Below are 18,200 nucleotides of genomic sequence, written 5' to 3' on the forward strand. Positions count from 1 at the left end.
AGACAGATGTGAAACTATTGGCTAAAATATACCCTTTTGTAGCATGAATCCTAATTGTTCTTATCAATAAAAACCTGGAGTCAAATATCAAGGTGAAAGCTGAAAGATCAGAGAAGCAGAGTAGCCAGCCACTAGTTCTTACCTCTACACAATCCTCAGCCAAAAGGGCCTGAGGTCCTTTTTCCTCCTGCCTTATATTTCTTTTTCCATCCAGCCATATCACTTCCTGTCTCTATATTCCTAGTGCTGGGATTAAAAGCCTGAGATCCCAAGGGCTGGGATAAAACGTGTGTGCCACCACTGCCTGGCTGTGTTTCTCTTTTAGACTGGATCAATCTTATGTAGCCCAGGGTGGCCTTGAACTCACGGAGATTTGTCTGACTCTGCCTCCCAAATAAAAGGCGTGTGCCATGACTGCCTGGCTTCTATGACTAACTAATGTCTTAACTCTGCACTCTGATCTTCAGGCAAGCTTTATTTGTTAGATCACAAACAAAATATCACATTTCCCCCTTTTTTAATCTAAAATATAAAAGGTTATAACTAATATAAGAAAAACTATATACAGTAAGTACTGTAACTATATACAATATATGCATGCAATAAATATATCAACAATGTCTAGTTCATTTTCATTTGACAAATTCAGAGAAAATACTCTATTACCTATCCTATCTTGGTGAGTCCAAAGTCTTGTATCTAATTCATTTTCTATCCTAACTTGCTTTACCATCTAAAACTATCTTTTGATGTCTCTCAACCTTATAAACTTTATACCTCTTTAGTGAATTTCATTTCTGAATTTGTTAACAAGGAAAACTATAACTATAACTATCTACTCTTCAACTCCAGAGACCTAAGAAGGAAATAATATTAACTGAGTAAACAGGAAATGCAAGCATGCAACTTCCAAAAATCATGAGGAATGACAGAAACAGCTGGTTGCCTGGATAGTCACCCAAGGTTCCCCTCAACATTGGGGCATCCATCTTAGGCCTACAGGCCTATGATATCTGACAGACTTATTGGTGAAGCAGGATGTTCTGAAGGGCTGTCCTAACTTGTCTTGGCAAAGTTCAGCTGTCCTTTCTTTTGTGTCCTGCTTGTCTCACTTAGACAACATAAAGTCAGCAGTCAAGGCAAGGGCATTTTCTTGCCCAGTGGCTAATTTTTGCCACAAAGAAAGTAACCTCCATATGGAGTTTCTTCAATGCCTGTCATCTTCTCTGAAGTAGATTGGTGCTTCCAGGAGCAGACATGTTCATTGTCATAAAAGAAGAACCTACATTATTAAAACATCTTAAATGCCATATTATGTAGATCTCTGAAATGTTTATCTATCTGTCTAAAATATATCTCTGTTTGATCTTGAAAACATACCTAACATGACTATAAGTTTGATTGTCATGACTAATAACTTGAATTTTTTATATCCTCATTAGTTTGTAATAATTACTTTCAAGGACTAGAAATTTGCATTACATTGTTAAATGTGTTGTATAAGTACAATACCTTGAACAAGATTAAAAATGTATGATATTGTGTTCTATCAAAATTAATCTCAAATTTGTATCAATATACAAAATTTGTATACAATATACAAAAATCCAATCCAATATAAAATATTTAAAATTAGTAGATGCTTTTTAAAAGTAAATTCAATAATATATCTTTTATTATATCATACCTATATCCTCCCTTTTTTCTTTCCAGAGTAGATTCAATAATCTACCCTTTATCCCATCATTTTTATCTTTTTGTTCAGAGTAGATTCAACAATTTACCCTTTTATCCTAGCATATCTTTATCCCCGTTTTTTCTTTTTCTTTTTTTTTAAACAAGAACCCTGAATCTAATCTCCTTTGTTCAGCTTTTTTTCACTGACCATTACCAATAACAACTTGTAACCAGCTACCCAGAATGATTACAAATATCTATAACCCACTGAAAGACCAAAAACCACCTACCCCATCTCTTGGGACTGTGAGCATTTGAGTATTGTGTTCTTAAATTTACTTCCTACTGCCTAGGGGCAATGGCATCTTTAGGGGATCCTGAAAAGAAAAATTTCAGTTAATTGTCAAGCCCTGGGAAAGGTAGCTATATCATTTGTTGTCTAGTCTCTGTGTAATGGGAAAGCACAAGGCTTGTCTCAAGTCCTGGCTAGAGTAGTCTGTGAGGCTGGATCATCTCAGCCAGCCACCTCGAGATTGTCTTGAGCAGTTTGTAGTCAAAAGCCAATCTTTAGGTGGTGTTTTTCAGCTTAGTGGCATTATCATAATCCATGTGAAATCACCTTTGTGGGGTCACATCATCATTTTGGAGACTCCAAAGGTTACTGTTAGGTGTGGTTTGTTGCAGAAAACAAACATTTTAAATGTCATATGTAGCAGATCTCAAAGAGGTTAAAGGATCAATATTTGTTATGTACATCCATAGTACAAAAACTTAATTCCTTGTTATCTGATAGAGACTCAAACCTGAAATCATGTATAGGAAGCTAGATGAAGTCTTTCTTTAGAATTAGTTAGTACTCTATATGGCCATTAACATCATGACAAAAAGTTTAAAATATATATTATATTAATCTTATCAATTTTGAGATAATATTCATATCTTACAAAAAAGATTCAAATAGTCAAAATAAAACCAAAGGATTATGAGATAACGTCAATAAAATAGTCCATAATTTTTTGTTTTTCTTCTATCCCATATCAGGTGGCTTTTCTGACATGATACAGATTTTGTATTTTACTTTAACAAGCATGTGTGGGTTTAGAGAAGTAGAGAGCCACACTCCAACTCCAAAGCCAGATTTAACTTTTAATTGGACTGGGACTACAAAAAAACCCACTTGCATTATATGTCTGAAGAGAACAGCAGAAACAAACATTTGGGAAGATTTATGAAATTTTATCTTGTTGAAAATGTGATATATCAATAGGCCAATTTACTCTTTTTCTTGGGACTTTTTTTTCCAGAATGATTTGTCTTTTTTCTTCACATGTCTCTTTTGTCCAGTAGTCTTCAGATTCCTTAGCTGGATGCCTTCATTCTCCTGAAAAGACAAAAGCAAAACCCTGTCTCAACCCTAACTTTAGGGAGGTTCCCTTTTGGCAAGCTGTATCTGATTAAATGAGAAGCATTTGTTAGTTGTATGAGTCTCTCTTGCTCAAATCTAATCTTTTAATTGCTCTGGGGAGGAGTTTCCCCCATGGTGACCAGGAATGGCATGAGGGTCTGAGAGAGGCCCCCCCAAGCATTTCCTGATGGTAAAGGGTTACCCTGTCTGACCCTTGTTGATCTACATTTGTTAGTCTAATGCCAGCCTTTGCCACACCTTCTCCATAATCCAGAAGGGAGGGGTGTTCTGTTGGGATATTTCTTAGCAAAGCATTGTTTCTAGGAATGTCCCATTTACAGTCCCTTTTTAGGTGACCTTGTTTACAGAAATTGAAACATTTGACATTTTAATTTTTCTTCAAACCTCTGGAAATTACTTCTCTGATCCAAGTATCATCATGGTTATGAGATTCAATATTGATTGTATCTTGGATCCATTCCTTTAAGGGTGCTGATCTTGCCTTTAATGGGCTAATTACCTTTTTTGTACATTAGCATTTTCAAAAGCCAGAGATTCAATTATTATTTGTCTAGCTTCTGAATTTGTTATCATTCTATTTACTGCTGAAGTCAATCTTTATAAGCAATCAATGAAGGTTCCTTTTGGGCCCTGCATAACTTAAGTAAATGACTCAATTTTCTTTCCTACTTCTTCAATTCTGTCCTAAGCATTCAAGGCTGCCATGCAGCATAAAGCTAGGGTTTGGTCATCATATAAAGATTGTCTTTGTATATCAGCATAATCTCCTTCTCCAAGAAGGTCATGGGAAATCTCAATACTTCTAGTGTTACTTTGTTGTTCAATGGTGTTAGCCTCATCTTTCCACCAGATCCTCCATTGTAATTGAGGACCAGCCTCCAAAACTGCTATAACCAAATCTTTCCAGTCTTGAGGTATAATTCTACTACAAGTTGACAGAGAGCTTAACATCTGTTTCACAAAATGTAAATGCACGACCTATGAGACTAATGTTTCCTTGAATCCCCTCAAGTCTAACATTTGCACAGGAGTCCATTCAGCTCTTACACAGTCTTGAGGATATCTATCATTGGCAGTTCCTGTAAAGTTACTGGATAAATTAAGTTTGGCTGTTTGAAAGCCTTAGGCTGTTTCTCTGTAACCTTATAATGCAATGTTGAGATTGGTTCTCCTTTAAATTCCTCTGTCTTGGTCTGAATAGCTCTATGACCTATTTTAAAAAAGTTTTTCTAAAACTTTCATCTTGGCACTCAAATTAACCAACTTTTAAAATGATGAAACTAAAATGATCAAATAATATTTGTAATTGACATGTAAATCTCAACTAAATTAATTATCTTCTCATTTAATTGCTCCATTTTCAAACCGCCTAGCAAATTATCAGAGCCCTAACTCCCCCCATTGTAAAAATTGTTTCCCATTTTTTTTTAATGTGGGAAAAAAAAAAAAAAAAAAACCTCGCCGGGCAGTGGTGGCGCACGCCTTTAATCCCAGCACTTGGGAGGCAGAGCCAGGCGGATCTCTGTGAGTTCGAGGCCAGCCTGGACTACCAAGTGAGTCCCAGGAGAGGCGCAAAGCTACACAGAGAAACCCTGTCTTGAAAAACCAAAAAAAAAAAAAAAAAACCTTTCTCTGTTTTTTTTTTTTTTTTTTTTTTTTCTTAAACCAATTCCCCCCTTTAAGAAATCCTAATTGAATTCCTGCGATGGCAGCCCAGGCAGAAGAGGAAGGTTAGCCGGACCGGCACAGAGCTGCGAAGGCGGAGCCCAAGTGGCGCTAGGCAAGGCTGTCGGCCAAGCCCGCCCCTGCCAAGGTGGACGGGAAGCCGAAGAAGGCCCCGGAAAAGGATAAACCATCAGACAAAAAAGTGCAAACAAAAGGGAAGAGGGGAGCAAAGGGCAAACAGGCGGAGGTGGCTGACCAGCAAACCACAGATGTGCCTGCAGAAAATGGAAAGACCGAGAACCAGAGTCCAGCCTCTGAAGTAGAAGAGATAGAAGCCAAGTCCGACTAACCATCCATCGTGTCTGTCAGTGTCCCTGCCTCCCTTCTAGTACAATCCAGAGGAATATTTTTATCAACTATTTTGTAAATGCGAGTTTTTTTAGTAGCTCTAGAAACATTTTTAAAAGGTGGGAGGAAGTCCCGCCTCATCCCATTTTTTTAAGTGTAAATGATTTTTTTAAGAGGTTAAATCACTTGCTGGTTGTTTGTTTTTTGGTACAACCAGAAAATAGCAGGATACTGAATCAGGAGAGGCTGTGACTGTCTCGGGGGTCACCATAACATTCTGTAGAGGGGACCTAGTTTTATATTCTACAACACAAAGTATACTTGGAGTCTTGGCCGTGCATTTGTGTCTGGAATATGACCAGTTATTTCTGGTCTCGTGTTTCTAGTAAAACTGTATCCTAAAAAACCACTCCTGGGTCCTTGCCCTGTCAGAACTGTCTCTGGTCATGGCAGTCCATTTTCCTAACAATTGTGATAATGTGCTGTGAAAGATTGAAATTTTGAATATGCACTGTATGTGGCATAACATTGTGAGTCAGTGGAATTAAGGATTGTGAGCATTTGATTGTTATGTGAGGTCTTAGGGAAAACTTGCCAAGCTTAGGATGGAACATCACTGGAATAAGTTCAAAGAGAACGTGAACACAAAGTATTACTCTTAGAGTTTGGGTCCATGTTTTAAGAACTGAAATGTCTGTGTACTCAACCAATAAAGTCTCAGTTGTGAAAGAGAAAAAAAAAAAGAAATCCTAATTGACTCACCAAATCTGCGGACAATGATGGTTCGGATGACGGTGAAGTGAAAAAGCTACCTAAGCCACAACCCACTGGGAGAGGAAAGAAACCAGAGTCAGCCATCTGCATGGGGGAACAAATGAAAGTGGCTGACTCCTGCGGCTTTTGGAGCCCCAAAGCCTGTGAAATCTGCTGCAGAGAGGCTGCAACAGAAAAAACAAAACAAAACAAAAACAAAAACAAAAACAAAAAAAAAACTCAAAAACTCCAAACTCCCTCAGAGGTCTTGGGGAAGAAAAGGGAAATCTAACCAGCGGGGTAGTGACTCTGGCCACGTGTGGCTCCTGCCTGACCTGGTGGCTGCAAAGCCACAGGCAAACAGCTTTGTTTTGTGAATTCATGCCCCAAAAGTTGGGTGCCAGATAGAGCATGAATCGTAATTGGTCTTAGTAATAAAAACCTAGAGATAGATATCGGGGTGAAAGTTGAACAATCGGAGAAGCAGAGTAGCCAGCCACTGGTTCTTACCTCTAGGCAATCCTCAGCCCAAAGGACCTGAGTTCCTGTCTCCTTCTGCCTTATATTCTTTTCTCTGCCTAACCATATCACTTCCTGTCTCAACCTCCCTAGTGCTGATTAAAGGCGTGTGTGCCACCACTGCCTGGCTCTGTTTCTCTTTTAAACTGCATCAATCTTGTGTAGGCCAAGGTGGCCTCACAGAGATCTGTCTGCCTCTGTCTCCTGAGTGCTGGGATTAAAGGTGTGTGCCACCTCTGCCTGGCCTCTATGTCTCACTAGTGGCTTAGCTCTACAATCTGATCTTCAGCCAAGCTTTATTTGTTGGATCACAAACAAAATATCACTACACCCTTTCATCTTCCAGTTGCTTTTGGTCATGGTGTGTTATCATAATACAAACCCTAACTAAGATACCATGTTTTTTTTCCTTCCAATTTAGAAAGACACCATTTATTTTAAACGTGAGACTTACCTGTGTACTTAAGATGTATCTTATTTTGGATACTTCCCCTCACTCTTTCGTGTAAGTGAATGTATAGGTGACTGTAGCCAATCAGGCATGATTCAGAAAATGTGTGTGCAAGATTCAGGTAGATAAATTTACATGATTGAATCACAGTTTGAAGTGCCCAGGACCAGAATCTATGGAGCATGGTTGTATGTCTCTAGTTCAGAAAGGATCAACTATACCACATCTGCACTTTTCTAATCACATTTAGGCCCTCAAAATTGTCTGATTTTAAATTATAATTTGTGGGTAACTATACCTATTGTGTGGAATTAAAGGCATCATCATTGCTAATTTCTATTGATATTTCACTTTGTCAAAGACAAAATACTGTGACGGGACTTTATTCATGTATGATATTGTCAAATGCTATACCCACATCCCGTTGCTCCCCACTTGAGAGATGAAGGTCATTGGGAAAAAATATGCTTACTTAAGTGCTACAGTGTCAGAAGACTAGGGGACCTATTGATTCAGTCCCCCCTGAGGGAACTCAGGTAGGTGAAAAGGGTATTGGATGCAGTTACAGGAGATGCAGGGCATTGTAGAAAAGAAGGCTGCATGCTGGGTAGGGTCTTATGCATCCACACTTGCACTTCCCTCTTCCTTGGAACATTGCAGTGGTGTTTGACCTCCTTGAGCTGATTTATGGGATTATTTATACAAACACATTACTTTTCAGAAACTTAAGCATCATAAGCAATTATGTGTTTTATGTCAATTGATGCTCAGTATCAAAGAACAAGAAGGGAGAATGTTATACCATCTGATGCTGCATGAAAATCACTATATTCAGTTTTTAAATGTAAAGAAATATTAGTTTCAGTTAACATCTTAGTGAATTGGGTGTGGCTCTTCTCAGTTAGGAGAGGAAGAAACTCTAGAAAGGACAGCTTTGAAAGGATCAGCACTGCCATATTAACAAATAATGTATTGGGCCTTGTCTCTGGTTCCTGGTACAAATGCTTCTAAAATTCTTAGAATTCCATATGGTGGGGATTAGGGTTGCATCCTTTGTTACTTATAAAATGCCCTTTGGCCATTTCTGAGTCACATAGATGGAGTGACTTTTGGTGAACCTTGGCGTAGCATCAGCATGGTGGTTGGTTTCTAAAGAACCTGACCAAGTTATCTTCCCACCACTGTGACAAAATACCTGAAAGAAGCTACTGTAAATGAAAAATTATTTTCTTTGAGATGATGGTTTCTGAGATTTCAGTCCATGTGTGGCTGTTTCTATTACCTTTGTGGTGTGACACTATTCCAGGATAGATATGAACAAATGTCCACTCACATCAGACAGGGAACTGACAATAGATTAAAGTTAGGATACCACAAAGATCCAACTTAGTAAACCAATGAATTTTATTGGGTTTATTTACAGAAATATGGGTGAAAAATACATAAACAGAAATGATTCAAAGACAGTCTTTTATCGCCAAAAGCCCACTCCAGCATAGAGACAGGTCACAAAATCTGGAAACCTGGGGTTCACTGTGCAACTTGGAAGCAGGTCAATAGATTTATGTCTCTTCCAGGCAGCTCAGCTTGTCTGAGCCTCTTCTAAGCAGCTTGTTTTAGAGCACCTCTCAGTAATTCTTACTGCTTATATAAGCTTGGAAATGGAAGGGCCTAGTCAATCTGATAAGTTTCATGGACTTCCTGAAGCTATTGAGTTGTTAACTTTCTTAATTTTTTTAAAAAGATTTATTTATTATGTATACAGTGTTCTGCCTGCATGTATGTCTGCAGGTCAGAAGAGGGCACCAGATCTCATTATAGATGGTTGTGAGCCACCATGCAGTTGCTGGGAATTGAATTCAGGACCTCTGGAAGAGCAGTCAGTGCTCTTAACCTCTGAGCCATCTCTCCAGCCCTAACTTTCTTAATTTTGAGGAGCTTTCCTGATAGATGGAATATTTCACCTCACTTTAGAATAACATGTCTTGATGAGTTTCTTTCCAAGGTAGAATGTTGGATTTTGTAGGAAATTGCTACACAACAGGACAAAAGATGAGGCAGATCATCCTAGTGGGGAGCACATGTTAGAAGAAATGTACTTACTTTGTGGTAGCCAGAAAGAAGAAAGAGAAGGAGGAGAAGGAGAAGGAGACTGGGAGGGAGTGGTAAAGCAGAGTGGGAAGGGGGAAGGAAGAAGAAGAAAGAGAGAAGACAGGTCTAGGCATAAGACCCAACCTTGACGACATGTCCAGTGACTACTGTCTCTACCCAGGCCCTAATCCTCATAGCCCTTTCAGTTAGGACCTCAGCAGTGGAGTAATCCACTGATGAATTTAGCACCCTCACAATCCAATTACTGATCACTTATTTTTACCATAAAATTTGAATTAGCTGCATTATCCAGTTTCTAAACTGGACGAACAGTGGTTAAGTAACCTGCTCTTTTGTCGGTGACAGTGCTACTCTCCTGTGGCTCATCATAAAGAGTAGAGAAGAAGAGGATGGCATTATGTGAACATGTCATGTAAAATCCACATATTCAAGCACAGATGCCAAGCAGAGCTGTCATAGATGAGATGGGCACTTAAAAAAACAGGTGTGGGGAGCTGCCTACCCTACCCTTCTTTCTGTTCTCTGCCACGTGAAGACACGACAAAGTACCCACCACACACAGAGTGCCAGTACATGGGTCTTAGACTTCCCACTTTCCAAAGATGTAAGGAAAAATAAAAAAAAAAACACCTTCTGTTATTTATAAACTACCCAACCTCAAGTATGTGGTTATAGGAGTAAAATGGTCAAGACAGTGGGTGATAAGAAGTTAATGTAAGGGCAGTAAGAAGAAATGGCCATATTCAACTTGAGCCTCTCACAGGTAGGAACATCTCATTTAAATTAATGGGTTATGGAGGTTTATAACATTTTTATGTGATGCAAAGGGGGAAAATTATAGAGTATGGTTTTACTCAAGTGCAATGTAGAGAAAATATGCTAGTAAGAAGCATATTTCACTTCGGTTCCCACCTCACCCATAAGATGCTCACAAATGAGTTTTCTGAAGAAAGATTTGCCAATTAGAATTGTCCCAACATGGAAGAATTGCACATCTCAGCTGTCGATGGCGTTATTGGAAAGACTAAAATTAGAATGCTGGAGGAAGAGGCCTTAGAATCTGTGAAAGATGTGGATTTTCTTTCAAAAGAATAGTTGTCAAGAAGAGTCATTTCCATATTTAAGACCCACAAAACCATCCTCTGATACACTTTGTAAAAATATACATTTTCCACAATGTGCACTTAATCTCTGTGGAGGGAAAGGATGGGAAGCTACTGAGCCTGGGATAAGGAGTGGGTGTTTATTGGGAGGATGCCGTTAGGGTAGTGTACAAAACACAGTCAGTCAGAATGACTAAGCCCTTTTCTGATTCCTTGCCTTCTAAATGATCTGAGCATTCAGGCCTAAGAAACAAGCCATTTGTGTACTATTCAAGAAACTGTATCTATGTAGACTACTTTTAGTAAGACTCTTGAAACAAAACATACACGTTATTTTATTCTGTATGGGCTTTTAGTGCATATTCATCACTACATAATATGAGATTTGAAGTTCTTTCAAATGTTTTCATGTCCCAAGGCCTTTTATGAGAATGAGCTTTTTTATGGTCCTTTCTTAAAATCAGAAAAGGCCAGAAAAGATTGCTATCTGTAGTCTTTCTGTAACTCCTGGGCCTTTATTTCACTGCTACCTATCGAATAGCACCCTCCTCTTAGCACATTCGAGAGTGATTAGGGAACAAGACTGATGATACTAAAGATAATTTGGTATGTCTGATGGCTGACAGTTGCACATAGCAACATGACGGATAGCAAAAGCAAATTGCATAAGAAAGCCCCTGTTCAAGTTGCATCTCCGAAGAGGGAGTGCTAAGCATGTGTTTCCTTTGAATTCTTAACTACTTCCTTAGTTCAATTTTTACACATTCAACTTCTGATTAACTATAGACATCTATATAATTAAAAGGCTCATTCTTTTCCCTTTTGTTTTGTTTTTGCTGCATAGTTCAGGCTGGCCCAGAACTTGCAGTGATCTTCTGTCTTCTGCCTTTCAGTGTTGGAATTACAGATGTGCACCATCATGCCCAGCTTGAGAAAGGAAATTCCAAACACAGGCAGAAGCTATCTTGAGGGTATTTGATGAAAAGGTCTTAACAAAGCTGGACTTAAGAATGGAATGTAGTGTTAAATTGTTCCTCACTACTGTAGAGGACAGAATGCATGGAGAGATGCTGGATGAAAAGGAGAGAAGACATAACGTCTGGATGACCACAGCCTCAATGTTCTATCCTGAGTGACAAGCCACAAGTGAATGGAATCAGGAAAGAGCATTACTTTTGCTATGGGCAGTTGTACTGGTTATTAAAATTTGTTTCTTCGCTTTGTCATCTCGACACAGGCTAGAGACACCTGGGAAAAGGAATTATCAACTGAGGAATTGCCCCCATCATGTTGATCTGCTGGCATAGCTGTGGGGGCATTTTCTTTCTTTAAAAAATGTTTTATATGTGTGGATGTTTTGTCTGCATGTGTGTCTGTGCACCAATTGCATAGGATCCCTGCAGAGGTGAGAAGGGTGTTGGGTACTCTGGAACTCCAGTGACAGAGGGCTGTGAACTGCCATGTGGGTGCTGGGAAACCATTTTTAAAAATTCTATCACGCTACTATTTTATTTTTTTCACATTTGAGTTTCAACAAATGACAATTTTTATTTATAGCTAAAAACATCTGAAAGTTTCATCATACCTAGGTGCTAAGATGTTTCAGTTAAATATTCTTGTAAGACTATATACTCTGTAGTTCTGAAAACTACTAATCATTTCTATGAATTGAGTCCTGTGTAGAAACAGATTCTTGACTATAAATCTTAAAAGTTCTAGCTACATAAATTGTAATGGTGAATATTTTTTAGCATTATGATAAAAATTAGTTCAGAAAATTCTACAGACCTTATGTGCTGATGTTCATTTCCAGGATTTATATCAACATGATAAATATTAATTCTTGGTGTATTTACATTTTGTTGCAAACACAGGAAGGCATGATTGTGCTCTGCAGAGACTATCAATTTTTTAATATTATTAGTTACTTGAGAGTTGCATTCAGCGCCGTGGTCATCATCACTGACCTTCTCTAACTCTTTGCAGATCCACCCCATCTTCCCTACCAACCTCTTTTAAAATGAAACCCCCAAAGACCAATTTACAATGCCAAACTGTTCTTGAAGGAGTGTTCTTCTGTTGGAGTATGGTTGAATTACCAGGGCTTATTCTCAGAACAAACAGTCTCTCCCCTTTCTTAGCAGCTGACAATTGTCAAAACTAGGATTGGGGGTGTGTGGCAAACTCTTCTCTTCATCCTGGGATGCAGTCTGGCTTGGGCTTGTATAGGTTTTATGCACATTGTAGACTTGCTATGAGTTCATGTGTGCTGCTGCCCTGCTGTGTCCAGAACAATGGTTCTTTATAATCATCTACCATCTTTGGCTCTTATACTCTTTCTACTTATACCATTTTCTACAATAATCTCTGTGCCTTGTGTGTGTGTGTGTGTGTGTGTGTGTGTGTGTGTGTGTGTGTTTGTGTGTGTGTGTGGTTCCCTTTAGGACTGAGAGTTCTGAAGTTCTCTTACTCTTTGTACTTTGCTTAGTTGTGGGACTTTCTATTAATGACCATCTACTGCAAATGAAGATTCTCTGGTGAGGGTTGAGAGATACATTTATCTATGTGTACAATTATAAATCAGCAGGAATCAGTTTAATCCTATGTCTATTTAGCAGAGTAATAATAGTAGTTTCTCCTAGGGCCTCTGTCCTGTCTAGCCATAGGTTCTTGACCCAATAATGGTACCAGGTATGGATTTCATCTTGAAGAATGGGACTTAAATCTAATTACAAAGTTGTTGGTTGCTTCCCTGATGTTTGTGACTACTGCATCAGTCACCATGTCTTGCCAGGCCAGTCATTATTGTAGTTTTTTGTTTGTTTGTTTGTTTGAGACAAGGTTTCTCTGTGTAGCCTTGGCTCTCCTAAAACTCACTGTGTAGTCTAGACTGGCTTCAAACTCACCAAAATATGCTTGCCTCTGCCTCCCAAGTGCTGGGATTAAGGGTATATGCTGCCATGCCTGGCTAAAGAAGAAAATTTTAATATAAATCATCTATTTTTCTTTAAAAAAAAAACCCTATGTAGCAGGTATCTAATAAATGAGGCAAATGTGCTAACTCATTTTATCATCAGAACTTTGAGAAAATAATGGTACTGTTTCCCTGTATATGTTACAGATGATAAGACTTATATTTAGGGAGGGCATGATGTAGGTTAGATCAGAGAAGGAGACTCACAGATGGCACAGAATCATGGACTTGTAGGGTTAGGCTTTGTTCAACTGAGCACCCCACAGAAGCTGATGTTGACTCTGTTGGTCAGTGGGGAGAGACGGACGTGAAGTGGGATCAGCAAGGATAGACTTGATGCCTGGAGAACACAGTAGAAACCAAAAGGATGATTCATAGGTACATCTTCCTCCAACTTGAGGGATTAGGAGGAATGGGCTTTGCTGCAGGGAAGCATGTCACTTTCACTACGGAGGTGCTAGGGTACTTCACTCATATTTGGGGGTTTTGAGGGACTGCTTGGTAACTTGGAGACCTGGATGCTGCCACACACCAGAACATGAGCCACTAAGTTGGGAATGTGCATGAGCTGTAACAATGTCTGCCCCTCCCGGGTTCAGACCATGAAACTGACTATGGCTGAAGTTCTGCCTTGCAAGACTATTTCTCTTTGTCCAAGAAAGCCCAATTTAAAATAATTCATGGAACCCTATTTCCAACTTAGCTACACTGACAGGCTACAATTTCACCACACAAAGGTTAAGCAATTGCTAGGGTCACACATTTAATAAGTGATAGGGCCAGGAGTTATACCAAGCTCTACCTAATACCAGACCTGGGTTATAATTAACCACAGTCCAAAGGGCTTTATTGCCTTTTAATTCATAGGTCAAGAGAGGGTATTCAATAAGTAATTAATTAATTCAGCAACAATTTGAGAATATTATTATTGTTGGATATTATAGAAGAAAGAACACACCCCACCTTCCATTTCATTTTGAGAACAAATTTTGGAAAAGAAAAAAAAAAGAGAGAATCGGTAGGGAAGCTTTTTGGAGGAGGAGAAGGGGGAGAAGACAGGCAGTTATGAGGAGCCAGCTTTGTGTATGCCATGGTGTGTACAGTGGTCAACAACGTGCTAACCTTGCTTTTGCTCTGGATGGGAGCTCATTTCAGAAGTCCCAAATGTTCTTTCCAGGCTCCATTTGGGACTTATTCTTGGTTATTGACCTATGATCTTCTGCAGTGGTTCACTGCATATTAAGAATTCATTTATTTGTTAATTCTAAAGCTGGAGCTTATTATACTCCACTTGGGATGCTACAGAAAAATAATGTAGACCGTGAATCCTAAAAATAGAAATTTATTTCTTACTGTTCTGAAGGCTGCTAAGAAGTGTGTTCATAGATTTAGTAATTGGTGAAAGTCTGTATCTTGGTTCATACAGGGTATCTTGGAATTGTGTCTCACATGATGGAAGAGCTAACTATCTCTCAGAGATTCCACCTCCATGTTTATTTTCTGTTGCTTAAGATTGAAACTAGGGCCTTGTACATCTAAGGCAAGAGGACTACCATCAAGTTAAAAGCCCCAGCCTTATGGTTCCTGTAATGAGAGTACTACATTCATGAACTGTTGGCTCCTATGACCTAATTACCTTTCAAAGACCTCTCCTAATATTGTCATCGGGTAGTTTTAGTATTTCAACACGTGAGTTTTGTGAATAGAAACAGGCAGCTTATACTATCCCTCAAGCTTGGAATGCACATGCTGTGACAATTCTTAGGGAGGTCAGCTCTTCATTCATGCCAGTATTTTCTGTGACAATAATAAAGCACAGTTTCTGGAGTAAATTCTCCCTGAAGCATTATAGCTTTGTGGGAGTCTCAGCATCTACATTATTATTCAGCAGAGACACCAAATGAATGCATTAGAAATGTGGCACTTATTCGCATCACTTATTTGCATTGGAAGTGAGACTATTTTAAAAATTATGACCATTATATAGTGACCACCTTTAAACACTTTCTAACTTTTGACTTATATACCAATAACTAAATAATGTGAATTTTAATTCTCAGTGCTTTCAGATATGAAAGGAATGTCCCATACAGCAAAGCAGCAGAGCATTTCTTTTATTGTTGTTATTTATTGTTGAAACATGCTTCATTAATTAACCCCATTTCTTTGGAGGAGGAAAGGATCTGGGAGAGGGGGAGGTGAGGGGAGAGACTTGGAAGAGTGGAGGGAAGGGAAACTGCAGTCAGGATGCAATGTTTGAGATAATAATAATGATGATAATAAAATAATAATAATAACAACCTCATTTCTCTACCAACACAAAATGGTTTTGTCTGGCTAATGGCTTTTAGTGGTATTCATTTCTTGTTTTCTATCTAAAGAATGGGGTTGGTGTTTTCAATGTTATTATTATCTTATTGTCATAAAGGTATATGGTAAATTTTAAGAAGAAAATAACTTAAATACATTAATAAAATCATCTCCATAAGAGTTATATGGCAAACATAGCCATATGCTCTCTATCTTTCACTCAGTAGTTCAGATATCTACTGTTTTCTGCCACTGGTCAGTCAAAAATTCAATGGCACTTTGGTTTGGCTTGTTATGATCACAATGGACATTTCCAACCAGAGACATGAAGTGAACTAAGATTTGGAAGCTGTATAGTATTACAGAGCTGTGGTAACTGTGGTCCTCAGTTGTCTCATCAATACTTTGAAAGCCCTGACATTTTCTTCATGTATGGTGGTATTTTATTTGTACTGAAATGTGACTTTCATTGTATGTTAATAAATAAAGTTGCCCTGGGGTCAGAGCTATTAGAGCCATAGCAAGAGCGTGGTGGTGGTGGTGGTGGTGGTGGTGGCGGCGGCGGCGGCGGCGGCGGCGGCGGCGGCGGCGGCGCACGCCTTTAATCCCAGCACTTGGGAGAAGAGCTAGGTAGATTTCTGTGTGTTCAGGGATACAGCCAGCATTGGAGACATACGTCTTTAAGACCTGGAGGGCAGTACTTACAGGCAGCGACGAAGCAGTCATGTGTTTGGGTTTACAACCAATGAGAAGGCAGAGCAGAAAGACTATTTAAAGACAGACACACAGGAAGTAGCTCTCTTTCGGGGAAGCTAGGAGCACTGCAGGAGGTAAGATTTTAGCTCTGAGCTCTGACCTCTCGGCTTTCTCTTTTACATTGGTTCTGTGTTTCTTATTTTAATAAGATGGTTGCTTACATCTACATTCATGTTCCAGTATTTCATAGTTCTCACATTATGTACTTCTGGTAGAAAACATCTCCTTCACTTGAAAGAAGAGAAACAAAGACACATGCAGAATTAGCTCACAGAAAGGCAATAGGAGGAAGAGTGCCCCAAGAGAGTGACAACCCAGCTGGATTCGTCACCTTGGCAAGATACCTAGTCTGCAAATTATTTTATGTTCTATAATTTTGTGAGTTTATCACCAAGGTAATCTTCAGTCAGCATGATGGTGCATAGCTCTGCCTGAGTGTGTTAAGAAGTAAACTTTGGTCATAGGGAAATTCTGAGAAATTTGAGCATAAGTTTGGAATATTTTTTTGGTGTTACAAGGTAGGCATTAAAAGTTTATTAAACAGTTTATATACACACAAGAGAAAAACTTGCATGAATGAAAAATTGTTTTACTAAAATTTTGCTTTAATTGTAATTATGTAATATCAGTGTTTGTCTTTTGTGGTATGTGAATGTGCATGTTGTTCCTGAGAACATTAAACACTTAGATCTTCTTGTAGAAGGAATTTTAGGAAGTTTTCAAAATTGAGACCTTCATCATGGGAATGAACAGTTCTTAATTACTCAGCCATGTCTCTAGTGCTGTAAATATTTTAAAAACTATTTGTATTATTTTGATGTAAGAAAATGGGGACAAACTCATACAAGAGAAAAACCCTATTTATGTAAATAATTTGGTAAAGACTTTTGACACCACAGTTGTCCTCAGCTTCAAGAAAAAAATACATTTCATTTATTTTTTATTGTAGGCTTGAAGGAAGTAAATTATTTACCATGTTCACTCAAGACATATGTTTGAGATCACTGTATTGTGGTTTCTATTTTGAAACATTTGAGGTAGATACTAAAGTGCACTCTATGTATGGAAAATCCATTTAGTGAAGTTTATTTTTTGATCTTTATATCCCTTCTGTTGCTTTTGTTCATCTACTATTGTGCTTTCACTTAGTGATAGGTATTTTTCTGCTGTAATGAATAGAATGTGATCCCAATCAAAAAAAAAAAAGTTTATTAAACAGTTTATATACACACATGTATGTTCCTAAATGCATAAATACAACATGATCAGTCTGTGTAAATGTTACTGGTATGTTTGTTTTATAATAACAATTAATGAAAAGAGAGGCCATGAATTTGAAAGAGAGAAAGGACTGGTATATGGGATGGTTTGGAGGGAGGAAAGGAGGAAATAATATAATTACATTATAATTTCACATAATTGAAAGAAGTAATTAAGAAAAATAGTTTAATGCTTGTCTATTATATTTTGAGATGGCCATTAAACATTACTTATGGTGATGCAGAGGGCCCTTACTTGTTTATGATGTGTTAGTTGAATGATTGTTATGTGTATTTCAGGATTAGTATCTAGTGTTGAGACTGAGTTTGTGGATACAATACAGCATAGATATAACTCAGTAGTGGAAATGCTGATTGTTACTTAAACCATATGCTTTGGGATGTCTTACCAAAATAATGTGAAGAAGCCAGTCTCTGAATTGCTGCCTCATCTCTTCTGAGCCAGAGACTGAGGGAGAATGCTATGATAGAAAGCAGCTTAGGCCTGGTCCCACATGCACGTTCCATGTGAAGTTTAAGGTCTGGAGGCAACCATCACAAATAACTGGGGTTCCATATCTGGAAGAGGCATCAGTCTGAATGCAAGGATACCTGAAGACTTTGCTAGTCCATTCTTCCTCATAGGTCCCAAAAGTATTTTTTAGCAGGGTTTAAGTTGTCTTTTTTTTTTTTTTAATTCATACAAAACCAAAGAATAAAAAAACACTCAAAATAAAAAACAAACAAGCAGAAGATCAATAAAGACAAAAAATGCCAAACAAAGCAAAATGAAACAAAATGTCCACAAAAATACCATTGAGTTTGTTTTGTGTTGGCCAACTACTCC

The 18,200-nt window shown here is 38.3% G+C and overlaps 1 long non-coding RNA gene across 3 annotated transcripts in view; it reads right to left on the reverse strand.

Annotated features, from left to right (window-relative positions):
* Positions 1 to 516: 516 nt before the first annotated feature.
* The window catches only part of LOC107400817 (uncharacterized), a 47,007-nt gene continuing 29,323 nt past the window's right edge, over positions 517 to 18,200 (reverse strand). The window contains exons 4-6 of one of the 3 annotated variants that reach the window (XR_013052380.1): positions 17,764 to 17,932; positions 2,955 to 3,058; positions 517 to 2,054 (exon numbers count right to left, since the gene is read on the reverse strand). This is a non-coding gene — a long non-coding RNA (uncharacterized LOC107400817). Of the gene's footprint in view, positions 2,055 to 2,803; positions 3,059 to 17,763; positions 17,933 to 18,200 lie in introns of those variants that run through there. The other 2 variants (XR_013052378.1, XR_013052379.1) reach the window with 2 other exon arrangements.

The sequence above is a fragment of the Peromyscus maniculatus genome, chromosome 6, assembly GCF_049852395.1.
Source record: "Peromyscus maniculatus bairdii isolate BWxNUB_F1_BW_parent chromosome 6, HU_Pman_BW_mat_3.1, whole genome shotgun sequence".
In the NCBI taxonomy this organism is placed as follows: domain Eukaryota; kingdom Metazoa; phylum Chordata; class Mammalia; order Rodentia; family Cricetidae; genus Peromyscus; species Peromyscus maniculatus.